This window comes from Dendropsophus ebraccatus, chromosome 10, assembly GCF_027789765.1.
Source record: "Dendropsophus ebraccatus isolate aDenEbr1 chromosome 10, aDenEbr1.pat, whole genome shotgun sequence".
Taxonomy (NCBI): Eukaryota; Metazoa; Chordata; class Amphibia; order Anura; family Hylidae; genus Dendropsophus; species Dendropsophus ebraccatus.
This window is the reverse complement of record NC_091463.1, coordinates 29,621,604-29,649,495: the sequence shown is the minus strand read 5'-3', so window position 1 is coordinate 29,649,495 and position 27,892 is coordinate 29,621,604. Positions and strand designations below refer to the sequence as shown.

The window sequence follows — 27,892 nt, the reverse complement described above, 5'->3', positions numbered from 1 at the left end:
TTGTGGGACTAAAGAGATGGTAATTCCTTTGAGGAGAGCACCACAAAGACGTGTGGGGACCTATACGCTCATGCTACATTGGGAATACAGGAAAGTAAGACTCTTTGCATGTCTTTCCATTTATAATTGTCATTTGGGGGCCAGCGTATAAGGGATCCAATAATATAGTGAGTAATTTTTGGTATTGGTATTGGAGCAGTGGTGGCACTTACAGACAGATGGATTCTTATAAATAGTTTTTTCTTGCGCTGCATACATGAACAGAACAGCGCCATGTTTTCTTCTGTCGGCATCTGTCTCTACCTCACATTTGTATGCAGGTCTCACAGATGCCAGATTAGACGTGTATTTACACCTATCTCTACATCACCTCTAGCATGTATACTGATCTGCCTTCTCCCTTCCCTCTTACAGGAAGTCTGGGTTACTGATCCCTGTTTTTAGTTCCCCTTGAATTTTGTTCACAGCTTAAACAATTGATATATGGGAGAAGACAGGGTGCACATCCAAGTAGTCTGACATCTGGTCTCAAAGTGGTACAGAAAAAGGGCTGCCATAGCAAATTAAGGAGTTTACCGTTAGGCCATGTTTACACCATGTAAGACACCGGCCGTTCTGTGAGGCCCCCTTCACACGTCCGGAAAATCCACTCTGATTTCTTATCAGGAAATCCGGACGGATTTCCGGACCCATAAGATTACATTAGACACGGACACCCTTCCGGATTTTTCCGGAAGGGTGTCCGTTCCGGAAAATAGGTCAGGATTTTTTAGGTCCTGTCCTATTTTCATCCGGAACAGACGCCCCCATAGAAGTCTATGGGAGCGCCGGAGCTCTGGACGCTTTCCTGATGCTCATCAGGAAAGCGTCCTCACCTTCGAATAGCCTGGGAGAGCGCCCCCCGCCGTACCCGTGATGCAGGTGCCCGCCGGGACTCTGCACCCCGCGCCAGTGGTTGTCCTTAAATGGTTAGTTTAGAGAGAAAAAAAAGAAATTATCTGGTGTCAGAAAGTTATGTCAATATGTAATTTATTTCTATTTAAAGTCAAGTCTTCTAATACTTATCAGCTGCTGTATATCCTGCAGGAAGTGGTGTATTCTTTCCAGTCTGACACATTGCTCTCTGCTGCCTCCTCTGTGGGTGAGAGGAACTGTCCAGAGCAGCAGCAAACCTCCATAAAAACCTGTCTTACTCTGGACAGTTTCTGTCACGGACAGAGGGCATTGTCCCAGACTGGAAAGAATACACCATTTCCTGCAGGACATACAGCAGCCGATAAGTACTGCAAGACTTGAAATTTTAAAATAGAAGTAATTTACAAATCTTTAAAACTTTCTGACACCAGATAATTTCAAAAACCTTTTTTTTTTCCTCTGAAATACCCTCTTTAAGTGGATGCATTCTCTATTATAGTCCCTGCCCTGGAGAGGGTATATACAGTATGGCATGTCATTGTCTGACATGTCGGGTCGGAAAAGCCAGCAGTTTGCCACATGTGGATGTGCTTTAAAACTCTTGCAAATCCACATTGGATTTTTCTGTTGGAGAAATCCGTCCTGTGAACAAGCCCTGCATCTGTAGAGGATTTGTTATATATTTTATGTAAAATGGTATAAAAATAAGCAAGTAACAAGTAAAACTATCATGCCTATTAAACCGCCACACACTAATCTATAGTCACCAAGGCTGAAATCCCCTCGTCGTTGTGGTTTAAAATGGGGGATATAAATTCAGAAGGAGGGAAACATCTTGCTGATCAATATTATCAACCACATTCAAGTATGGAATGGGAGGTTCGGGTAGATTTGTAATGGAAACCACTGGAGCCTGAAATACAACTCACAAACGCATCTGATTCTGCCCGGCAATATTTAGCAGGTCTTATTGATCATGTCCCCAAGGTCAGCAGTGATGTGATCAGTACTGAAGTAATTCACCCGGACGTGTCCCCCATGATGGGAACGACGTGTCAGGACAAATGTGTGGAGGAATGACCAGACACAGCTGATGGATATGGGGTACTTTTTTTGTCCCTTAAGCTACCTATATTTTAGCGCAAGCCCCTGGCTTGCACAGACGACTACTACCAGTTTTATTGCCCACACAAAAGATGCGGTCAGCCAGAAAACGAGATTCCTCATTCGTCGGCTGATTGCTGGCCCAAGGGCTCAATTATTGGCACTATCCGCATCTTACAAAGGACCCCAACACGAATCCACCCTTGTGTACGTTCACACGTACCGTATCCGCAGGGGATTTTACGCTGCGATACCTGCCAATTCACTTTAATGGGATGACTCACAGAGGGATGGTCATCCCGCTGCTAGTATGTCACAGTCAGCACCTTAACCCCCGCAGCCCGGGTACATACGTTACCAGGCTCCGCTCCGTCTTGCTTCTGGGGCTCCTGGTGTTTCCTGTCCCTCAGCCAATCAGTGTGGTGCCCCGCCGCAGCGCACTGATTAGCTGAGCGGGACGTCCAGACAACTAGAGCCCCGGATCAGGGACCCTGTAACTTCTGTACCCGTACCGCGGAGGTTAAGGCGCTGACATTGACATATCACGCTGCGAGTATGTCATCCCATTAAAGTGAATGGCCAGGTATTAGCAGTGGATTTCACTACAAACTCGCAGCGTAAAACCCGCTGCGGATACGGTACGTGTGAACGTACCCTAAAAGGAGAAGTTCGGCAGATTATAAAAGCCAGCAGGCTGCCAGGGGAAAATTGATTACAATTACTAACTTACCTCTTCCTGTGACCACAGTGAAAGGTGGGACCTACTGCGGGACCCCCCCCCCCCCCCCCCCCCCCCGGCTCCAGGATCTCTGGAGCTGACACGTCATAACCTGGGTGATGGACTGGCCGCTCAGCGAGTCAGTGACTGGCTGAGTGGCCATTCATCAGCCAGGACAGGCCTTTCCCCAACTCCAACTCGGCCGGGGGAAATGCCTCCCGGTGAGGGTCCTGTGGCCGGTCCTGATGCTCACCGCGGGCACTAGGAGAGGTAAGTTAGTACTTGTAATCAATTTCCCCCCTGTCTGCTGCAGGATTTTATGATCTGCTGGACTTCTCAATTGACCCACAATATTTCTGTTGTGTGTGAAATTAGCCTATGGGTTGATAAGTGGCTACCTGTGAGTTTTTCTCCCAGCATGCAAGTTACACCACAGAAGCGGAATGTTTTAGGAAATTAATAGCGTCAATTAACGTTTTATGGAACAAACATTGGTAATCGGGTCCAGATCTGTGACAGACGCAGTATGATTCCTCCCTCACTCCCAGCTGCTATTGGCATTCCTGCACATTAGAAGGATTTTATTTTTTCCACACATGGTTAAATATTTGAGAAAATATTCATAGGATAGGTATTGTACATCAATTGATACTGGTTGATCAGTCATTGTCCCACAGATCTTTTTTATTTTTATTTTTTTTCCTTCCATTTTTTTTTTCTTCAGAAGATTTTTCTATCTGATCTTTTATTTCTCTGTTTCACAATAATGATATTTGTGTGGGATTTTTTGGCATCTTCTATAAATCTAACATTTTTCAGTGCAAACTCCCATGTTTTATTAAAAGGGGTTGGCCACTTTATAATAAATTGCTCAGTGTACAGTATTAGTAGGTGTACCCACTGTATATACTGACAGCAGCTCCCTGTGTACCTCATAGAGCTAATATCAGACTCTCCTCCTCCAGGCTGGGCTGCCCTGCTCTGTGGTGTTTTGGTCCATAAGATGGCTGACATGGAGGAGCATGTGACCAGGCCCCGCCCCCCAGTGTCCACCACTGAGCCTGTATATGTCTATGGAGGGAACAGGGAACAGGGCATGGTCACATGCTCCTCCATGTCAGCCATTTTGTGGACTGAAACAAAACAGAGTAGGGCACCACAGCCTGGAGGAGGGGAGTCTGATTTTAGCTCTATGAGGTACACAGGGAGCTGCTGTCAGTATATACAGTCAGTACATGTAGTAATACTTTGTACTGACCTATTTTACTATAAAGTGGCCAACCCCTTTAAAGGTGTTATCCAGTGCTACAAAAACATGCCCATTTTTGCAGCACTTTTGTCTCCAGTTTGGGTGGGGTTTGAAACATAAATAATAGATGTAGGGTGATATTGGGAAGGGGGGTCATTTAGAATATTTTTTTTACCAGGATAACCCCTTTAGGCTAAGCTAAGATGTGCGTTCATAGGATAAAGGTGACAAAGAACTGAGCCAATAGGGATTGAGATTCTAAGCAATCAAGCACAGCCTATAAGGCACTATAATAGATGCAAGCTGCAGAAGAAAACTAAAATCTGCATCTGGGTCATTGACGTGCCAAAATACAGAAAAATTCTATGTCTGACCCTACAAGTCACAGCACAATCTATAATAATCACGCTGTATTCCCCGTATATACTTTTAAATGTAGTTGGGGAAAAAACAGACAAACAATTTAGAACATGCATACAGCTCATTGTGAGTAATGGAATCATTTATTTAAAGGGGCTTGTTTATATTTATAGCATTGAGGAGTTAGTCATGTGCTATTCACTCTCGAACCTGCTGACACTTTCATAGCTGTTAGTTCAAGGAGACATATTGTACTATTCATGTATCTGTCTGTGCTTCCATAACATAGAGGAAGACCGAATGCCAAAGAGGGTTTCCTAAGCTCCTAAAATCCTGCAAGCTGGATTACCACCTCTACCCCCTTCCTCTCTCCTACTTTGTCTTGGTTTGATTGACAGTCAGCCCTAGGCATGGATATAGATAGGAGGGGGGTGAGAAGGCATTTCATCATACACATTTCAGGCACTTGGGAAAGACTTTGACCCTTTGCACAGGGGCATAAAAGCATTTTTCTATGTTATGGAAGCACAGACTGATAAGTGAAAGGTACCATGTGTCTTCTTGACCTGTGAGGGGCAGGTTCCAGCGTGGGGGCTGCCCTTCTAAGGGCAAGCAACTGTAGCCAAGAAAGGTAAGATATAGGTGTAGGGACTTTTAGACCTCAAATTTTGAATTGCTATTAAAGTGACATATATATTTGTCTTTCTCCATAGCAGAATAGAGGTTAAAAGGAAACTATTAGCAGGTTAGAAGCATCTAACCTGCTAATATGTCCCTATAGTTTCTTACCTTCATCCTCTGCACCATTTTCATGTACTTTGTCATTTAATCCATATGCTAATGAGGTGGTTTGGTGCACTGGGGGCGGGACTACTGTTAGTCTTGTACAGTCATCCCTATGGACATGTCACACATCTATGAATTACAAGCCCACAGATGCCAGAGCAGATTGCATTGTATATGTCCTTACAGAGCCAATATATACCCAGTGTGTTTGTCACTTTTTGGCATACTCTGTGGACATGGCTGTATGTGATACTGTAACTGTATACGTGTAAGCCTTTCTGACAGATGCACCCTTTCCATAACCACTACATTAGCATTGCTTCAGAATTGTGAATAATTGAGAGAGCTTGAAATCCTCTTAGCGAGAAGCTATCAGGTTCCTAAAGAGTAGTGTTCTTCAAGTGGACTAAGGATCTCCGTCTCTTACAGATGCTCGCACACCAGGGACTTAAGGATTTATTGTAAGTTAAGCTTCAGCTTGGAAAAGGAAAACCTGACAAGTTAGAATAAAATGGTGCAATATTGTGAATATTGGAGGAGATTAGTTAAAATGAGAAACAATTGTTCAAAGCAACCCATCAGATCTAAATAGAAAGAGTAGGCCATAAGTGTTTGATCGGGGCACCACTGCAAATGAGCAAAACGAGGCATAGCGCCATACAGGTAAGTGTGGCTGTGTCTGGTATTGCAGCTCAGTTTTGCATTACTGTGTGAACACTAAAGGGGGCTAAAATGCTATGCTACTTATTCTGCTAATACACCGGGGTCCTAGAAGATTTACACCCTAAAAATTCCTGTAAAAATTGCAAAAAAATTACTGAGTTACAAGCTTTTCTAAAAGCTGATCTAGACCCAAGATGGCTCTGGCCAGGAAAACTACATTTCCCATCATGCATTTCCCTGATTGGTCCATTTGTATACTTGCCTACTTAGGTTTCTTTGCTGCCCCTGTAAAAATCCCTGTATAAATCGCAACAAACACGTTAAAGCAGGAATAGGGAACCTTTTGTCCCTCCTGCTGTTACAGAACCTCAATTCCCACCATGTTTGGACAGCCAATGACTTGGCTTTGGTTGTTTAGGCATGATGGGAATTGTAGTTTTGCTACAACTAAGGGGCAAAAAAGTCAGAAAACAGGAAGTGCCATGTTTTCCATGATAACTTAAAAAAAAACAATGTAAATTGCAATCTTGCTTTATATCACATCTAGTGTTGATTTATATTTTGAAAGTTATAACAACAGGTACACTTTAAGTAAAAAAAAATAATATATTAGGTCTCAGTTAGAAGGAATAGTACTTGATCTCTGGAGCCACCAACTGGAGGTAGCATCCCAGCAAGTTAATCCTTGATCCCTTTAGGAGCCCTGGAACATGACTGTGTATTATCAGACAAGCCAGGGAGAGGTACCCCTCTACTTTGCATACATCATATAAAAAATTTCTAGTCCTAGGAATGCTTCAGTTAGGTATACAGTACATTATTAGGTGTCCTTTACCCATGAGGTGTAAGCAGCTTTTTTAGCTCCTGTTCTGGAGGTTATTGTTACATGCCGTTGTGTTCTCCTCGGCTATAGCTACTTGGTTTTCTGACATTGCATCTCCACCTCCTCTATGTGCCGGCAGCTGAGAAATCAGGACGGAGCCATTTACACTGATACATATTAATAAATCATCCGGCTGTACTGATCATCGGGCCATTTCATGAATTATTTATTCCTTGTGTCCAGGGGAAGGCAAGCTTTATTCTGGAGGAAAAGTCTAAGTAGCTGATTTTTATTCTTCCTGGAAGGAGCTACATAAAGGTAATAAAAAAATGTGTGGAAAGCTAATTTCTAAGTATTATCAGAATTAATAGTGTACGGTAGGCACGGTCCCAGAACACACATTCTGCAGTTGTAACAAAACTTCAGCTGGGGCTCAGAAACACGTTGTGCACAGTAAGAATGGGAATCTATACTTACAACTCAGTCATGTATAATCCTAAGGACAGGGGATAAGCATCTGAGTGGTGGCAGTGCAACTGCTGGGACGCTCAGCGATCACAAGAGCAGAGGTTATTTGTGAAAGGAGTGACTTTATACTAGCTTGACCGCCACTCAATTTTGTGGGGATATGTGGGACACCCGGGAATTATGTGCTTTTCACTAATCCTGTTAATAAATAAGGGAAACCCCTTTAAGGAGGACTTGGAATTTTCAGTAACTTTGTATTTCCCTTGAAACCACAGTGCTGAAGCATAAAACCCTGCTATCTTATTCCTCTGTCCAGAATTATTATATCATGGAAATACAAGCATTTATTAAAACTGACCGGTCACAAGAGCTGATGGTCCTGTTTAAAGAGAACCTGTCACCCCGGCTGCCGGGGCAGAGCCTGTCCAACTTCCCCGATGGAGCCCCGGATACTTACCTCTTCCTGAAAGTCCCGCTCCTGACCCGGTCCCAGCATGGAGAAATAGTCGCCTGAAGCTGTGCGTGTGCATTATGCAAATCAATAGAAATGAGTCCAACGTCCATAGAAAATAACTGGAGCAGTCATTTTCTATGGACGTCGGACTCATCTCTAGTGATTGCCATAAGGTGCGCGCACAGCTTCGGGCGGCGATTTCTCCACACTGGGAGCGGATCCAGGAGCTGTTCTATCTTTTCTATTAGAACCCCTGTTTGTAAAAGTGGCAATTAGAACTCCCTGACAGGTTTCTACAGCCATTGCTTGACTTACACATAAGTAATTTCCTTTGAGGAAAAGTGTGTAAGTGTGTAATTGTAAATGATGTCTGACAATCGTCATGAAGCCCTAGCCTAAGTGCCATATTACACGGCTCGATATTTTATAGCACGCTATCGCCCTTTTGTTAGGTCAGCGCTCACTTGTTTATTGTTCCCTGCTTGGTGTCGTCGCTATTACTCGCTTAGGGCCAGTTCACATGGAGTAAAACTGGTGGGCCGCAGAATCCCGCCATCTCAGTGTAATATTGGCTGTCTATGGGAGTGCTTACACGCCTCCTCTCCGCGTCTCTCCACTCTGAAGAATTGACATGTCAATTATTCCAAGCGGAGAGGAGGTGCGCAAGCCCTCCCATTGACAGCCAGTATTACACTGAGTTTGGAGGAATTTCATGGCGGAGAGTTCCATTGCGGAATACCGCCAGTTTTACTCTGTGTGAACTGGCCCTTAGACAGTGAGCTTGGGGGGGGGGGGGGGAGCATGTGGGGAGCTGCAGGAGAAGTTCTGATGCTGTAATGTAAAACTATCCATCTGTAATCTATCCTCTGCACTTGGCAGCTGCAATATATTATTGTGTAATCTGTCCATGCAAAATAGCGGTGTGACCATAATATTTACAGATCATTATTTGTATTATATGTAATTCATAGCTTCTACTTTTATTTACTTTTATTTAATACTTTTATTGGGAATGAGATTATTGATTTTCCTGTTTGCTATTAATTTGGGCTCGCATAGCGGACATACCCTTAGAGTTATAACCAGTGACAATATATTATTTCATTTTATAGAATCGGATTAAAGCTAATTTAGTAAACCCCTAAAATAATTGTTTCAGAATTCAGCACTGTGCTCTTCCTCAGTGACTCCTCCCAGAAATGTAAGAAAAATTGACAACTGAGCACCACCATTTATCAATATGGTGTGTCCTTACACAGTGATCAGACAGTGCCAGTGTCTTTAGGGACATCCCTCGTTGACAATAGGAGGGGTCCAATCAGTGGTTGACGCTACATGACTATATATGGGCACACCCCTTTGACAAAAAAGACATTAACACCCAATTGTCAACTGATTCATACATTTCTAGGATCAGCAACAAGAGAGTTGAGGATGGTTGCTCCAGATAAAACAGATTTTTTTTAAATTATTTTTTTAAAGAGGTACTACGGCAAAAAGTACTGTACTGTACTGTTGTCAGAAAGTCATAAAGATTTGTAAATTACTTTTATTTAATCTCAAGCCTTCTAGCACTTATCAGCTGCTGTATGTCCTGCAGGAGGTGGTGTATTCTTTCCAGTCTGACACAGTGCTCTCTACTGCCATCTCTGTCCATGTCAGGAACTGTCCAAAGCAGAAAAGGTTTTCTGTGGGGATTTGGTATTGCTCTAGACGAGGGATGGGGAACCTTCGACCCTCCAGCTGTTGCTAAACTACAATTCCCATCATGCCTGTACAGCCAAAACTAAAGCTTTGGCTGTCCAGGCATGATGGGAATTGTAGTTTTGCTACAGCTAGAGGGATGAAGGTTCTTTATCCCTTCTCCAGACAGTTCCTGACATGGACAGCAGCAGGTGGTAGCAGAGAGCCCTGTGTCAGACTGGGAAGAATATACCACTTCCTGCAGGACATACAGCAGCTAATTAAAGGCTTTTTTTTTTTTTTTTGCCCAAGTACCCCTTTAAAGGGGTTATCCAGCGTTACAGAAACATGGCCTCCATCTTCCAGAGACAGCACCACACTCGTCTTCAGTTCAGGTGTGGTTTGTAATTAAGTTTCCATCATTTCAATGGAACAGAGTTACACAACCTGCACCCAGACTGGAGACAAAAGTTGTGCTGTCTTTGAAGTGGCCATGTTTTTGTAGCGCTGGATAACCCTATTAATTAAATTCTTTTTTTTCCCCACCTGTTCTGTGTGTAGTTGATGAACCAATGGCTTTTATGTACTTTTTATTTATTTCAACTACCTTGTCCAGTGGTCAAATTATATAATAAATCTAACAAGCGTCACAACATTTAAAGGCTGGCGCTTAAAACTATTGTCTTCACAGTCGAGTGGATGCCATTATTTGTTGTAATTTTTTCCCTTCCATCTGTTCAGACGCGGTTTCTCTGTACGTGGTGAATGTGGCTGGCTTCCCGGCTGCATGAATAATTGTTGTATGTAATATGGCTGCAGCGCGTACACAGTATACAAACTTTATGGGACAGCTGCTTCATCAGGGTTGCCCTTCTGCTTAATGCAGATATCGGCCGGTGATTACGTCCGCCCTGGCTTGTAGCAATTATTAGTAGTTTTTTATATTTGTGCTGTTGATGTAAAGTAAAAGAACCGAATTTGGTTTGCAGATGAACTGCTTTATGACTTCATTGACAGAGATTGTGGCTGAAGGGCCCTTGCCACCATAGCAGTCATTCATATTGACTGAATACTTCTCTTCTATGACTGGAAAAAAGTTATGCGCAAGCTGTCGGATAACCACACCATACTGTGGGTCCTGTTTGAGGTATTATGGACATCATAAATAGGGGTTTCAAGGAGAGCCACTTATGAAAACCTGGTCAGTCCATGTATTATATGGATAGCAACTCATTTGAATGTTGGGTCACACACCGCTCTCCTGGGGTTCAACTGATCGTTGGGGATTAGAGAAGCTACATCTGCAGAGAACCACTGATCACTGAGCCTGCTTCTCTTTACTTAAGTAGGCTATGCATAGATCAGTGTCAGACAAACAAGTCAATTTTGGACAGGACTGACATGACCATCCAATGTGTATGAGGGTGTTCCAACTTGGAACTGATGGCATACTGTATGTCGAGGGAATTTAAAAAGGCTTAGAAAAACATGGCCACTTTCTTCCAGAAACTGCACCACCCCCTGTCCACAGTTCGGGTGGACTTCTACAGATCCAATTTAACTGAAGTGAATGGCACGATGCAACTGAATTGGGAAGGAGACAGGTGGTGCCATTAGGTAGCCATGTTTTTTTTTTAATTCTGGATTTAAGCATGCAGTTGACTTATCCTTATGTTCTTAGGAAATATGTCGGCTACAAAGAATACACCTCTGGCTGCAGCTTTACTTTGTTCTGTCAATAAAAATTGCAAAAGCATGTATTGGGGGTGGGGGGTCAAATAGAATTGTCTGATTAGTATCTACAGTATATGACAAGCTTAGGGGCTATTTTTTTGTTTAGTAAACGTCTAAAGTCTTGTATTGACGTGTCTGATCTCTTGATTGGAAAGGGGTCCTGGTGCAAAGACCCTCATTGATCTTTGAAATGAATGGGCAACATCTCAGCTGAGTGCTGTGCCCATTCCCCATTGCTATCTAATGATTGACTCATAGACACATAGGGACAGTTTATGCACTTTTGGTAAACCTATGCACTTTTGGTAAACCCATACACCTTACACTATTAACATTTTATTTATATATATATATATATATATATATATATATATATATATATAATGTGTGTCTCTTGTGGGAAAAGATTTGGATTAACTTGTATTTTATTAATTTATGTTGTTGATCATTATGTGTTTGAGCCAAGTAGGCGGTCCTAATCTGTGATGGACAGCTATCTCAGCATGCATGCTGACATGGCAACTGTCAGTCTCTTATTAGGACCACCCACTGGACTCCCTAAACATACCATGAGAAGGCATTTAAACATACACATTATACTAAATCTTTTCCCATATATTAAACTGCTCAGCTTCTCCTGCCCTATAATTTACTCTCCATAGAGTGTGCAGTATTTCCAGGGTGACCGGTTCCCTTTAAGTATTCATATTTTCTGATATAGAGACAATAGATTACAGGGGACATGTGTCTATGTAAGATTTAATGTCGCAGCGCTCCAGTAAGATGGCCCGGGGTTGACAGCGGTGGTCCGATCCTCGAATCGTTTCACCGCTTACAGAACTCTCTATCATTTTTGTGTGTCATGTAGAGACGAGATGTGCGTCATCCGTGTGAACAATACAATAAGTTACACGTTGATGCATCGGTGTAGGATGATCACTTCACACGTCCGCGTGACAGCCTTGCTGCTTTTTTTTTTTTTTATTGCGCTCCACCATTAAGTTTTCCTTGCAGGCATCAGTGAGCGGCCAGAACACTTGTTATTGTGTGCGACGGCGTTCTGAGCGAACATTTTCTTAATTAGAACTTTACGCAGCGTTAATGTAAATTAATTGCATTGTGGAGATGCTAATAGCCGGCAGAGGGAATTGCTTTTATTATAGGTTTCTGCAGTGCAAATTCTCCCGGATCAGCCCTACAAACACATGACTGTCGGATTTGTGCTGCTACATGGAAAAGCTCAGCGTTCCGGATCAGGCCAGCCCTGGGCGGTGGCGGTGAAGAGGTTAAATCAATTCATGCTGGGTGACATGCACATGTATTAAAATCGCTGTATGTATTGATCTCGCCTTCAGACACAAGATATAAATACATTAATTGCCCTTGTGATCGGAGCTCATGAGCCGCTGTTATATATATGACCCGTCTGTGGTGTACTCCGATGTGAAGGTCGTTGGTAGCGCTGGGGATAACTCATATCATGGTGTTATTTGATATTGACATGTGGGTGCTACTGTAGATATATTATTTACAGTTATGATTCCTTAATGGTATATGACATTCTGATTTTTCCCCGACTGAGGTTCGATATGTATTCTGCTATGGGAACAATCAGTTTTTCGTTTTTTTTGACGGTTTTGGTCTTTAATGCAAAGGCTACGTATGGTAATACCTGTAATAAAAAAAATCTATTATGGAACGATGCTAACAGCAATGGTCTAAAAGTGTATACTTTTTCGGGGAGATTTATCAAACATGGTGTAAAGTGAAACTGGCTCAGTTGCCCCTAGCAACCAATCAGATTCCACCTTTCATTTTCTAAAGAGTCTGTGAGGAATGAAAGGTGGAATCTGATTGGTTGCTAGGGGCAACTGATCCAGTTTCACTTTACACCATGTTTGATAAACCTCCCCCTTTGTGTGCACTATATAATTGACTGATGTACAGATGTGGAAGTACAGAAAATGGTAGGTGTGTTAGAAGAGGCTTAAAGGTGTTGTCTCATGAAGCTAAATAGGTCTGTATTGATATATTATGTGGAATTAAAGGAGTAGTGCGGCGGCTGAGCAGCTAATGACGTGGCATAGGGGGGCCGGCATGAGGGACGGATGGAGCTGTTCAGACGGCTTCCCGAAGACTACGTCATTGTCACAAGATGGCGGGCGGGGGTCGACACAAATGCGGTAAGTATAATGCACCAACACTTCCGGGCCTAGCGGGGGTGGGGGGACACGGAGAAGGGGGCCATTCACATATATAACACACATTACAAAGTTGTATAACTTTGTAATGTGTGTTATTTTGTGAATAAATGTTTACCGCCACACTAACCCTTTAAATATATTTTAAATGTACAAGAATTTTTGAACTTGTGCTGTGTATGAGAGATGGTCTTTCTAATCCCTTGTGGGTGTGCATAGTTTTGATAACCTGCTGTCATTGGTAACAACCAGCTAAGGTGGGTCAGGCCTGCTTAGTGCAATGTCCAGGAAGCGCTGGCAGTTGGTCTCCAATGCACCTCTTAGCAAGGGGGATTGTGGGAAAGTGTGTTCACTGTTACATGGCAACAGCAGGATCACAGTTCAGAGAGGAAGGAAGTGATCATATCCATGGGGGAGAAGAACTCTATGGGGATGTTATTAACTTTACTTAATATAGCATGTTTATATTCCTTTACTTACATGTATGTGATACATATTTGATTTTACCAACTTTGTGTCATTTAACAATCCTTTGCTATACACTTTATATGGTGTTTGGCCAAGCACAGATTTTTCTGATAGCTATCTCCTCTTATCACAAGCTTAGCCAAGGGCACGTGTGATTTTCATTAGTGAGATAAACTGATGTCATACAGCTATGGCAGTAGCTTACCTTTCAGAGAACAAAAGGATCAGGCATTTGAAAAACAGGTCTGATCCTTCTCTTTCCCAACAATTTTTTCATTTGTGAAGAATTAGGTTACCGTACACATTTAGATGAATAACAACCGAGCTTAACAAAATTGGGGGGTTTAGCAGGCATTTATCTGTGTATGGCCAGCTTTACAACCAGGAAAGCTGTCAATTATTGTATGTGGGTGGGATTATCAGGACTCTAATTGTATCTCCAAGGAGTCCTGTTAGCAATTACTCAAATTTTTACCCAGAAATCCTGCTCCAAACCATATAGCAGGGCTCTGCTTCTTTTTCGCTATCATTTACTTCTCTCCTGGCAGCAGAAGTTACCTGACCGATTCACTTTAAACATTGATGACCTATCAATGTTTCATTGGTTAATATCTGATCTTGCCACATAAAAGGGTCACATCCCCTTTGCTGTTTTTTTTTTTTTTTTAAATAAAAGACACCATTGCCCATTCAGGTAAATCAGGACTGTCTTTTGCTGCACATCATCACATTTCCTTAGATAGGAGTCCATGAGCGCTGCCCATTACATATGAGACACTGTAGACAATGGAGGGTCCCTACATTGTGCCAGGCATCACTGGTGATTAAACATTTTAATTCCTGTCTGGAGGTTAGGTTTTACATAGTTATGTCTTGACGGCTTCTGAAACCAAACTCGCGACAATTGTCTGTATTCGTAGTATTGTAAGGGTGCGTTCACACCAATAGGATGTGCAGCAGATCTGCAGCAGATTTGATGCTGTGTTCATTTATTTAAATGAAATCTGCTGCAGAAAATCAGCTGCAGATCTTGTAGGTGTGAACGCACCATAAAGGAGGATTGCATCTTGCAAAATTCACAATTCAATGGGGTTGGAAGGGTTCTCAATAGAAGATGTTTATTAGCCTTGTTGAACCACCCGTTCCTTTGTAATACTTTATTAGGGAGTTTGCTGTAAGCAGTAAAGATTTATTCATAAAAATAGTATCAATAGTTGGCACCCCTGCTGGTGCAGGCAACTCAAGTCCTCCAGGAATACTTTAAAATCTGCGATAGTCCATTGCCAAATCCATAAAAGTCAGAAACCATTAAAATCAATCCATGGGTAAAAGGCAACGCGTTTCTGGCTGCTCTAGCCCTTACTCATGATCTGGTTAACGAATGCTGAAAAGGCTGAAATGCAAACAAGGAAGATGGTCGGTGATAAGAAGAGCTACGTCACATGAATGCATCTCCGACTGCTCTGACCATATCATGAGTAAGGAAGCAGCCAGAAACTCGTTACTCTGAAATATCTTGTCTACCATTGACCATCTTCCTTGTGTATACTTCACTTATAAATGTACTTTTCATAGTAACAGGGGATTTCTAGATTTGGTGACAGACTATCATTCTTCTGCAAAAGATTTACTGCAGTCTTTTCTTTTGTAGGTGAAATTATAGGTTTTATAAAGGAAACTTCAGATCCTACATATGGTCACCATACACTATACTTGTGACATGCATACTGCTGTATTTTTATGCTGTAGCATGCTTTGTATATTGGACTGGATCTCCATCTTGGAGTGGTTGCATAAAGCACAGAACAGTACTGATCATTATGTGGTTCTGAATCTCAACCCATACTGAACAATGATCAAGGAGATTTTGCGGTATGAAGACCATTTTGCAGGCTATATAGGTCATGTATATTGGACAACCACCTTACTACCTTACTTGGGTAGATGACGGCTTGGTTGTCCCTACACGAAGCAGTTGAGCCAATTGTGGGCCAGTTTTTGCCTTGTCTGGGTGAAGCTCATGGTTTCAACGTGTTTCACCTATTCTAGCCTCATATTCAAAAACTGCATGCGTCACGCTACTGTTACATCTACCGATTTGAAGTAAACCATAGTAGTTTTTAGGATCATATGCTACATAAATACAATCAGTTTTCTTGCATTACTGCCTTACTAAACCAAGTCCGGAGATTGCGTATTTTCTAGCACCTTTACCCGCTCTGGTGTTATGTATTTTGTGCCTCCCACTTAAGCCTTCACAAACCACTCACGGCGGGTATCTGTAGAGATCCTTTAGATCCATAGAACGTTGGTAAACGTAGTTTTGCCTCCCCTCTGATTTCTTTGATTTACAGATTTATCCTGAGATCTTACAATTATACCCTATTCACGCCAAACAAATCAACTTCACGCCTGTAGGGGCTTTGTTCTTGGTATCACAACTGTGTGCCATTTCAGAGAAATCGCAGTATAGAAACCATCCGGAATTAGTTCTCCAGGTCACTGGGGCGGTCCCAGTCCTGCCGGGGTAATTGATAGGTGTCTCCTTATACATACATCCAGATGGTTCAGGCAGAATGGAATAAATTATGGCTTGGCTCTTAGGGCCCTATTCCACAGGATGATTATCGTTCGCATAATGGTTAACGATAAACGAACCAAACGACCGCTATTGCGAAGGACCTAAAATCGTTCACCCATTTACATGCAACGATAATCGTTACTTATAATCGTTCTTGTGGTCGTCTTGTCGTCGCTATTGCGTTCGTCACTAACGACCGAACGACATCTTATTCAATGCGAACGAGCTACAATAAAAATAGGTCCAGGTCTTATTAAACGATCAATGATTTCTCGTTCAGTCGTTAATCGTTAACTGCTATTCAAACGAAAGATTATCATTTAGATTCGAACGATTTAACAATATCGTCCCGTGAAATAGGGCCATTAGGCCCACTTTCAAATAATACTTTGCCCATCAAGTCTAATTGCGAACACTGGTAAATCTACTTGATCCCTTTTGAGACTGCAAGTTGTTTGTTCATCTTTCGATTTTTTTTTTATTTATTTTTTTTTTTTTTTTGCATCCAGGGCTTTTTTATGGGTCTGTGGGACACTGATTTTTTTTTATTCCCTTATCTATTAGTTCATTCTTAAATTATCCAGCACCTTAAAATTCTATCTGTTTATTTTTGAATCTTTTGACACTTACTCGCACTAATCCAAGCCATAGTCATTTGTCGCCTAGACCATTGCATCTTATAAAGTCTCGCCGTTGCATTAACCATGGATATTCCTGTGAGTGCTGTCAGCGCTCGTTTGCTCTTCTTTCCATGCTCGCTGCCGCCTTTATTGCACGCGGAATCAGCGAGCGGGTGAGAGGCGGGGAGGCTGCCCGGGTGATCACTTGATCGTCTGGGCAGCTCATAGGGCATAGGGGCGGTCTGCTGCCCTCGCTCCTATTCTGCGATGGCAGCAGATTGTTGCTGTATGAGTCGTTTAAACATTTTGAAAGACAAACGACTGCAACATCATTCATGTCAGCTGATTATTGCCTTCCTATTACATGGAATAAGGCCGATAATTGTTCCGTGTAATAGGGCCTTTACAATTGCTTGCATGTTTGGTGGTTTAGAAGTAGTTGGAGCCACCGTCGATTAGTGTGGCCAAAATGTCCATTTGCTAGGAGTAAGAATTCTTGCAGTAAATCCTGCTGTTCTGTATGCTGGCACTAGGACTAAGCTTGTCGCCCGCGGCTTGTTTTACATTATTTTTTCTTCTTCTTTTGATTACTCACATTTTTATTGATTGTGGAAAAGAGTGGCAAGTTAACAGATGGGTGTCCCGAGGCTTCCATTATTTGACCTTTTTAGTAAATCTGCAGTGTCCGGGCAGCGAGGCTACAGCAGTCACTTTCTGTTCCCATAAAGCTCCTCAAACTGCACACGGCAAAAACCTTCCTATTAAAATCTAACCCCCTGGCTGTATGTGGAATGAGAGAACGACTGCGAATAACATTTCTAAGAAACTGATGAATAGATGCATGTGTCGGGGGGAAAAATGGCTACTCTTCTGCAGAGCCAGATATTGTTTTGGTTCCAGTGTGTATATACATTACTTATGTTACTTATGTGCAGTACGATTCCAGTCTTATACACTGAAGCTACAATACTGTGCAAAAAAGCTAGGAAGTTGTGGGAAAATAGAGGATAATAGTTATTGGGGTTTTTTTTAATCAGTAAGAAAAATAGTAAATAAAAATGTGAATCTGATCAATATTTGGCGCCATCGCCCTTTGCCTTCAAACTGCAACAATGCTTCTAGGTGGTAAACTTTGGTATACCCTTTGTGCAATCTGAGATGCTTAGAACATATCCACAGAATAAGCCATAAGTATCCCCTGGATATCAAAGTCAAGGGCTTCATGGCCTATTTAAAGTTACTGGAGTTGGTCAGGACATCAGTCTTTTTGCTGCTACATTGTGGAGTAAAGTAAAATTAGACTAGACAGTCAGCAGATGCATCAAGAAGCTGGGCCCCACATAGAGATGGGAGGGGTAGCCGTCAGCACTTCAGGAGCTTGGGAAAGCCTTTTGACACTTTGCACCAGAGTGTAAGTAACCAAAAGTAACTGCACTGCGTTCTGGAAGCACAGACAGATATATGAAAGGTTCAAAGTGTCTCTGTGACCTAACAGCTATCTGACAGTGTCAGCAGTTTAGAATCACAGTTTTACTTTAAGGGTGCGTTCACACATACAGGATCCGCAGCAGATTTGACGGCACAGATATCAATGTAACTAAATAACTGAACCCAGCATCAAATCTTTACTTTCCTTTGTTCTTGGAGCTTGTTCAGATGTAGCTTTCCAACCAACGCGTTTCTTATGCCATAAATCCTCAGGGGTTCATATGGCTTCACTTCACATGGATACATTATACTGAAGTCCCAAAGAACAGCTCAGATGTTGCGGCCATCATCCGAGCTGTTCACATGGATACTTTATACTGAAGTCCCAAAGAAGTGAAGCCATACGAACCCCCGAGGATTTATCACATAAGAAACGCGTTGGATGGAAAGCTACATCTTAACAAGCTCCAAGAATAAAGGAAAGTAAAGATTTGATGCTGGGTTCAGTTATTTAGTTACATTGATATCTGTGCCATCAAATCTGCTGCGGATCCTGTATGTGTGAACTTAAAGTAAAACTGTGATTCTAAACTGCTGACACTGTCAGATAGCTGTTAGGTCACAGAGACACTTTGAACCTTTCATATAAACTTTATACCAATAATAAGAAGTTTTGATTACCATATAAAAAAAACTATGCTGTATGGGACTAATGAACTAAAAAAAAAATTACATGGATATAAAGCAAAATAAAGAAAAAAGAACATTTATATAAGGAGGAGTTATGTGCAATGAATGAAAGAGAGTGCAATAACCAGAATTCTGTCATTTTGTGCAATAATAAGAATTAAAGCGACTCTGTACCCACAGTCTGAAACCACCCCCCACCCCCCCCACCCCCCCCCAAACCGCTTGTACCTTCAGATAGCTGCTTTTAATCCAAGATCTGTCCTGGGGTCTGTTCGGCTGGTGATGCAGTTATTGTCCTAAAAACAACTTTTAATCTGGCAGTGCTGTGTCTTAACGGCCGGGGCTTACATTTGTATATGCATTAGGCTGGCACACCCTCTCTGTCCTTCCTCCCCACCCTCCTAATCATTAGGAATGCCCCAGGCAGATTGCTTCCTTTTCCCCACCTGTGTGAATAATGAACATGGGCTGGATCGTTAAGACACCTGTGCAAAGCTCAAACAGCAGTAAATGTTCCGGGATCATTCCTAATGAAGAGGAGGGTGGGGAGGAAGGACGGAGAGGTGGTGCCAGCCTAATGCATATACAAATGTAAGCCCCGGCTTACATTTAGGAGAATAATTGCAGCTATCCGAAGGTTCAAGTGGTCTGGGGGGGGGGGGGTCAGATTGTGGGTACAGAGTCGCTTTAAATAATGTTTATGGACAGTACAGATAAAACTACTGTGACAAGAGGAATGATGACCATGAAGATTTAAATATATGATGTCATGGTTTTCTATTTTTTTTTGTTTGTTGTTTTCTTGTTTAATTTTTTTTATAAGTACATAATAAAAGTTTTTCTACAAATCAGTGAATTTATGTATGTATAGAGTATTAAGCAGTCCAAGTGCATAGTGGATATGTAGTCTTCACTAATAAGCTGTCGTGTCTTGAAGAATTTGTTTGGAGACCAATTGGATGATCTTCATTTTGGGGCATTGAATGGGACAAATCCCAGGAGCCTGGGACCAGTTGGCTCTTTTGTTGTCTGTGCCTACAATTTTGAGATTATTATTATATCTTAGATTATATATATTTATATAGCTATTCCCTAGCACCTAATTTCCCTTGTATGTTGTCCACAAAATCATGAGGTTACAGTATGTATATAGCAATATCTAAGAAGCGGCTGCCTTGCCTGTAGCTTTTGATGCTGTAGTTTGGAGCAGGTTTCTGGGTGTCTTCAGTACCAAGCCTCTGGTCATGCCAATAGCCACACAATGTCCTGGCTTAGAGGTTACAATTTATGGGCTTATTTTCTTTTGTGTCTCAGGAAAGGGATTTGTGCTCTTAATTGTCCAGAATTTTTATATATTAATAAATACTGCAGCGATTTTATTACTAGGAAAATTCTCCCCTGTCTGGCTGGGTGCTGCCGGCCCCGGGCACTAAATCTTTAGTATATGTTAAAGTGAAGCTATGAAATGTGAAGGTTGGCTCACTAAGCCTCGGGACTATACGGTTGAGAGATGGCGCTGCAAAGATTTTATATATTTTATTAAAATTATATTCCAGTTATAATGTGAACAGAGGTGAAATCCAAAACCCCACTAAACAGTATTGTGTAAAGGAGGCCTAAAAATGTTCCTTTGAGCTAAATTCAGACTGGCTGGATGAGTATTTCCACCCTGGGCTATGTGTATTTTCAGCTTTTTACCCCAGGTGATCTGTGCATGTGCTGTATTGTAAGGATAAGAATCCACTGAGACCTCACATGAAATCTAGTTTGTCACAAATTTCAACATGAATATGCAAACCCCCTGATATCAATAGTGGCATCACGTCATTGGAAAATGAGAAGCTTAATACCAAGAGGACGTTGGCCGGTCTCCTGAGCATCTTCGCTTTGTGCACTGAAATAACAAGTGGTTTGGCCCAGATGTATGAACATATCCCTGTCCTCCATGAAGTGGAAATTGTCAGTCCTCTTAGGCAGATAAAAGTGCTGACAAATGTTTAAGAAGTTGCACAAACAACATGGCTTTTACATGCAGTAGGCAAGTAGGCCTCCTCCCCCCCCCCCCTCCCCCAAGTGTCCCTGTTTATTGCAAAAAACTTTGATCAGTAGTATTGATCAGTCGGGGTCTGGGTATTTAGGCCGTCCATAATCTCTAGAACGAGCAGGAAGACAGGCTTCATGGTTCTTTCTCCTATAGTAAGACAGATGAGTGAAGCACCCAAGTTTGTGCTTCTGCCAGCTCATTTTAGCAAGTGGTAAGGGTCTTGGCAGCGAGACACCGATCTATGAAAACTTTTGACATATCTGTGTGATATACACAGGCGATTACAGATCTAGTACAGGTGATTTTAAGAAACTTTGTAATTGGGTTTATTAGCCAAAATATAAACATTTTTATCATGAAAAAGTTTGAAGCTTTCCCCCCTGGCTTCATGATTGTCTATGGGGAGAGGAGGGGTGGAGGGAGAGGAGGCACCAAAACAGGATAACAAAGAATTAATTTACCGCTACACAGGGCTCCAGATGGCGACCAAAATGGTCGCCAATGCGACTGACGTTTTGCAAATGGCGCCCAGATTTATTAATCTGGGCGCCATTTGCGACTGGCCCCGGCGGCGGCGCGCTGTCTCTTTAAGATGCGCGGCTGATGCGCGGCTGATGCGCGGCTGCCGGGGGTGTCCCATCCTATCCCCGGCAGCGCGGCGCATCAGTGAGCTGCCTGGGGCCCTGACTTCCGGCACAGGAAGCGCACGTCAGAGACGCTTCCTGTGTCAGAAGTCACAGCCCCGGCGTACAGGGAGCTCACTGATGCGCCGCGCTGCCGGGGATAGGACGGGACACCCCCGGCAGCCGCGCATCAGCCGGGGACAGCGTCCGAAGAAGAAGAGGATCGCCGGGGGAGCGGGTTGTCAGGTGAGTTTGTGTGTTTGTTTTTTTTAAATATTGCTTAGCATAGAGGAAAGGGGGGGGCATCTATAATGGGGGGAGAAGAGGGGCCATCTTCAAGGGGGGGGGGAGGGGGCCATCTATAAGGGGAGGGGGTATCTATAAGGGGGGGAGAAGAGGGGGCATCTATAATGGGGGGGAGAGGGGGCCATCTATAAGGGGAGGGGGTATCTATAAGGGGGGGAGAAGAGGGGGCATCTATAATGGGGGGGAGAGGGGGCATCTATAATGGGGGGGAGAGGGGGCATCTATAAGGGGAGGGGGTATCTATAAGGGGGGGAGAAGAGGGGGCATCTATAATGGGGGGGAGAGGGCATCTATAAGGGGAGGGGGTATCTATAAGGGGGGGAGAAGAGGGGGCATCTATAATGGGGGGGGAGGAGGGGGCATCTATAATGGGGGGGAGGAGGGGGCATCTATAATGGGGGTAGGAGGGGGCCATCTATAAGTGTAGGGCAAACTGGCTGCAGACACTGTGAGATAGATATATGCACAATTATTATTATCAGGGCCCCTCAGGTGTCTGTATTGTAGGGGGTCACTTGCATTAGTCACTAGGTGAGAGATATATCTATTTATATACACATCTTGTGGGGGGTCACTATGGCTGCAGTCAGAAGTCTAGCTCAGTATGTATAGACTGTTGCAAGCTTTTAAAGGGAACCTGTCACCCCCGATGCCGGGGTGACAGGCTCCCAACCCCCCGTTAGAACCCCCTATACTCACCTCATCGCGCCGGGTCCCGCTTCTGGAGATGGTCAGGTCACGGAGATCTCAGCCGCTGCAGCCCGGCGCGCACACTGAGAGATGAGTCCAACACTCATAGAGAATGACGGAGCGCTGGACTCTCCCGTCATTCTCTGAGCGTTGGACTCATCTCTCAGCGCACGCCGGGCTGCAGCAGCTGAGATCTCCGTGACCCGACCATCTTCAGAAGCGGGGTGAAGATGAGGTGAGTATAGGGGTCTCTAACGGGGGGTTGGGAGCCTGTCACCCCGGCACGGGGGTCGACAGGTTCCCTTTAAGTTCAAGTTCAGAAGAGTAAGCCTCATTAAAAGGCTAGCCAAGTGAAGCTGAAGTACTGAGTCAGACTGTATATGGTTGTCAAGTTGCAAGTTTCCATGTTGAACGTTTTCAAACTAAGAAAAGAAAGAATCTAAAGGAGGAGGAGGCTGCCGCGGCCTCTGCACACAGTAAGTCCCATTTAACATAACATTAATTTTACATGGTTTAAAATGTTGGCGACCAAATATTCTATTTGGCGCCTAAATTTTTCAGGTTAGGAGCCAATGGCTCCCAGGTAAATTTTTTAGTCTGGAGCCCTGCTACATCACCAGGCTATCTCCTCTGACAGTCAGCACTGACCTCTGAATACCTGCTTTCATACAGGTCCCGTTGTGTAATCCTTTGTTTTCTGCTCTCTGCTGCCGACTAATCTCCCTCCTTCCTCCTCCCCTCTCCATAGAACAGACAGGGCCCGACTGATGTAAGAGTCGAGATTTCCTGATAATGAGCAGTGAATGAGAGAGAGGAGGGAGGGGGGGGGGGGACCTGGGAAAAGTCTTTTTGAATGCAGATAATGGCATATTTGCCTAATAAACCCAATTACTACATTTCTTAAAATCGCCTGGACTATTGATTTCTGCAAAAAAAAAAAAAAAAAAACGGAACAACAGTGACCCTTTAAGGAAATATCATCATATATTGTCATATTGGGTTAGGTGTCCCCACGGTGGAAAGACACAGCAAAACCTGCGGATTGCACACTGAGCATGTATAACTTAAAGATTATACTGGGTAATTTCCCAACACAGGAAATCTCTGGTATATATAAACCGGCTGCGTTTCTCCTGTTCCAAGCTTCACATTCTGGTTGCTTTCCTATTACTTTCTATAATGGCAGATGATTCATAGGGATGGGGGCTATGCCAGCGCTGCAGCTTTTGAACTACCCGTCATGTGGTGCTCTATTGGATCCCCATGGCATTGCAAATCAATACCTGTGCATCCTTGTATCTGTCACTTCAGTATTTCATGCTTTGTAGTATAGCAGACACCGCACAGCCCAGCATTCAGATCTGCAGGGACAGCTGAGCTTTCTGTTTTACTCGTCCGTCGTTTTTCACATAAAATATAGAAGAATTTGGGGTCATCTATATAGCTGTGTTGCCCAACCTGTGTGCTGGGAGTTGTAGTTTTGCAACAGTTGGAAAGCTATATACTCTATGTACACTGTAAATCAGTGGTCTCATACCCAAAGTGTTGGTTCGTCGCTATTGAAGGATTTGCCGAAAATCTTTGTCTGCTGCATATGCCCTGTTGATCAGCCCATAAATGATTGAAGTAAAGGGATGCACGAATGATGGCTGAGATGTGTAATAGGAACAGTAAGTGCCAATCTAGTACATAGGGGTCAGTGTCAGTTTTTAGAAATTGCAAACATACAAAGTCTTCAGATACGCCAGATTTATCCGAAGATCTCGGGCTGTTTGGCGAGTCTGTTGTGTTCTTAAGGCCCTATTACACCAAGAGATAATCGGCCATTTTTAGCTGATCTATAATAGCTCCTGTTAAAAGGCAATGATCTGATCCTTGTCTTTCAACATGTTGAAAGATTTTGGAACGATAAGAGAGACCACCGCTATCTCCTATGAGCTCCCTGGACGATCTGTAGAACTCCTCTCGCAGCTTTCCACCCCTATCCCCAATCTGCGATCTGCCATATCTGTTTACACCTCAGGTTGGACCGTTTATTATGGCTTTAAAGGGTCCATTGTTGGGTGAAAGACCATAGGAACACTTGTTCCCGACAATGGGCCAACGATCAGCCATCAAATCAGAAACTGGTCGTTTACTGTGTGGCCAGTAAATGGTTTGAATGGCTCGGCTGCTCGAGTAATCGCTAAAGGCTCTGGAAACCAGCGCTGATCAGAGGGATTGCCCGGTGTACTGTGTGTACAGATTACATCCACTTTATTTCTCTTGCCCACTTTGAATTTGCTGTAAGGAATCTTCCCGACACTCTCTGCATGTTAGTATGTAAATGATCTTATTAAAGTGTTGGACGTGAGAGTGTAATAGTGTGAGGTATGAGACGTGTCAGATCCAGCAGCAGTCTCGCACTTTCACGCCCACCGTTCTCATAACAGCGCAGTACTCTAGAGAGTGTCACTGCCGTGCATCAGCTCCGAGAGCTGGAACAGTGCGGCTCCAGCATTAACCCTTTGCTCATCCCAGGCATCCTTATCATTAGCTATAGAAAAAACTCAGCTATTCACTACCTGGAAAAAAAAAACATGTTGATATTCTCATGTGTGGAGCAGATTATGGTACGTAAAAAAATAGATATAGATTGTAGAAACATTAACCGGATTTATATCCAACAGGTAAAGGTGAATTCTGGCAAGTTTTTTTTTTTCCGACTGGTATCAAAGTTATATAGATTTGTAATTTACTTCTATTTAAAAATAGTCTTTCAGTACTTATCAGCTGCTCTATGTCCTACAGTGTATTTTTTCCAGTCTGACTCAGTGCTCATCTGTTTGACAGGAACTGCTCATCTGTTTGACAGGAACTGTCCCGATCAGTACTGAATCCCCATAGAAAATATTTCCTGTTATGGACAGTTCCTGTTACTGACAGAGGTGGCAGCAGAGAGCACTGTCATACTAGAAAGAAGACACCACTTCCTGCAAGACGTACAGCAGCTGATAAGTACTGGAAGATTTGACATTTTTAATTAGAAGTAATTTACAAATCTGGATAAAGGCTGTATTACATAGCCAATGCCTAGTGTAAAGTGAAGAAAAACAAGCCGGGTTCCTTCAGCTCACGTAAAAATTTTTCCTTTTATTTCAATATTCATTAAAACAATAGCTATTGTTTTAATGAATATTGAAATAAAAGGAAAATTTTTTACGTGAGCTGAAGGAACCCGGCTTGTTTTTCTTCACTGTATATACCCCGGTATCCAGGGGATTGACCTTCGTGCTCGGTTACCTCCATTATAAGAAGTGTCTTCCACTTTCCTGGGCGCTGACCAATATTTCTACGTTTTTGAATGCCTAGTGTAAGCAAACACACTTGCTTACTGAGCCTATTACACGTCTTGAATAGTGCAGCACGGACTGCATGGACATCATTAGCGATGTCCGTGCAGACCTTGCCTCAAGTGTAAAATAATAAACTGTATACATACCTGTCCACTGTCCCCAGTGTTCTCCTAGCGTCTGTCTGCTGTCCTGATTCGGCAGATTATCGCTCTGTATAATAGAGCCTTAACTTCCTAGTATCAGTTGATTTAATAAGATTTTTTTGCCGGAGTTCCCCGTTCCGTTCACTGATTGTGCCATTTCTCCTGCTGGTCCTTCTATTAGACCCTATTCTGGATGTAAGCTGGCCATACACATTACATCAGGGATGGGGAACCTTCACCCTCTATTGCAAAGCTACAATTCCCATCATGCCTGAACAGGCAAAGCTCCAGTCCACTGGGCATATAGCCATGGGGCAAAAGCAAGGAAATAAGGATTTCTTGCTTCTCTGGTGGAGTTGCCCTTTAACATAATCGGCTCGCATTCTGGAGTTAAAACACCTGTCATGCTATGTGAACATATGGATTTCTATGGACTGTGTAATGAATCCTAATATAACATTGTCAGGTGACTGCTACAGTAGGGAAAACAAATGTTGGGCTGCCTATTTTATGATTTCCAGTTGATGGTATCACTAACATATTCTGCAGCGTTGTATGCATGTGTCCCTCACAGCATTGTTTCATAGCCTCTGACCCATTGTAAAAGCCAGTTGACTGGCTAGTACATTTTATGCTTTTTGCATGTGCATATGGCAAGTGTGATGGTAACCATATACACAAGAGTTGGCAGCACCCTGTTCATCAGTGTACGGTAGCAAGGGGATAGGTGCTGGTGTACAGTAGCAGGGGGATAGGTGCAGGTGTACAGTAGCAGGGGGATAGGTGCAGGGGTATAGTCATGTGGGTGTACAGTAGCAGGGGTATAGTCATGTGGGTGTACAGTAGCAGGGGGATAGTCATGTGGGTGTACAGTAGCAGGGGGATAGGTGCAGGCGTACAGTAGCAGGGGGATAGGTGCAGGCGTACAGTAGCAGGGGGATAGGTACAGGTGTACAGTAGCAGGGGATAGGTGTAGGTGTACAGTAGCTGGGGATAGTCATGTGGGTGTACAGTAGCAGGGGGATAGGTGCAAGTGTACAGTAGCAGGGGATAGGTACTGGTGTACAGTAGCAGGGGAATAGGTGTACAGTAGCTAGGGAAAGGTGCAGGTGTACAGTAGCAGGGGATAGGTGCAGGTGTACAGTAGCAGGGGATAGGTGCAGGTGTACAGTAGCAGGGGATAGGTGTAGGTGTTCGGTAGCAGGGGGATAGGTGCGGGTGTACGGTAGCAGGGTATAGTTGCAAGTATACAGTAGCAGGGGATAGGTGCTGGTGTACACTAGCAGGGGGGATAGGTGCTGGTGTACAGTAGCAGGGGGATAGGTGTAGGTGTACGGTAGCAGGGGATAGGTGCTGGTGTACACTAGCAGGGGGATAGGTGCTGGTGTACACTAGCAGGGGGATAGGTGCTGGTGTACACTAGCAGGGGGATAGGTGCTGGTGTACACTAGCAGGGGGATGGGTGTGTGGGTGTACATTGGCGGGGGATGGGTGTGTGGGTGTACATTGGCGGGGGATGGGTGTGTGGGTGTACATTGGCAGCGGATGGGTGTTTGTGTATACAGCAGCCGGGGATATGTGTGTGTGTGTGTATACAGTAGCAGGGGATGTGTATGTGTGTGTGTGTATACAGTAGCAGGGGATAAGTGTGTGTGTGTGTATAAAGTAGCAGGGGATGTATGTGTGTGTGTATACAGTAGCAGGGGATAAGGGTGTGTGGGTATACAGTAGCAGGGTATAGGTGAAGGTGTACAGTAGCAGTGGATTAGCTAAATGCTGCTTCCCTGATACACATTGCTAGTCCTA

The 27,892-nt window shown here is 43.4% G+C and overlaps 1 protein-coding gene across 5 annotated transcripts in view; it reads left to right on the top strand.

The window, feature by feature from the left end:
* SCAI (suppressor of cancer cell invasion) overlaps positions 1-27,892 on the top strand; it is a 103,221-nt gene that overhangs the window by 16,933 nt on the left and 58,396 nt on the right. Inside the window, exon 1 of one of the 5 annotated variants that reach the window (XM_069985689.1) lies at positions 6,860-6,936. The exons of 2 other annotated variants lie outside the window; for them this stretch is intronic. The gene's annotated coding sequence lies outside the window, so the exon portion shown is untranslated. Of the gene's footprint in view, positions 1-6,859; positions 6,937-12,835; positions 12,925-13,064; positions 13,141-27,892 lie in introns of those variants that run through there. 2 more of the 5 variants (XM_069985688.1, XM_069985690.1) reach the window with 2 other exon arrangements.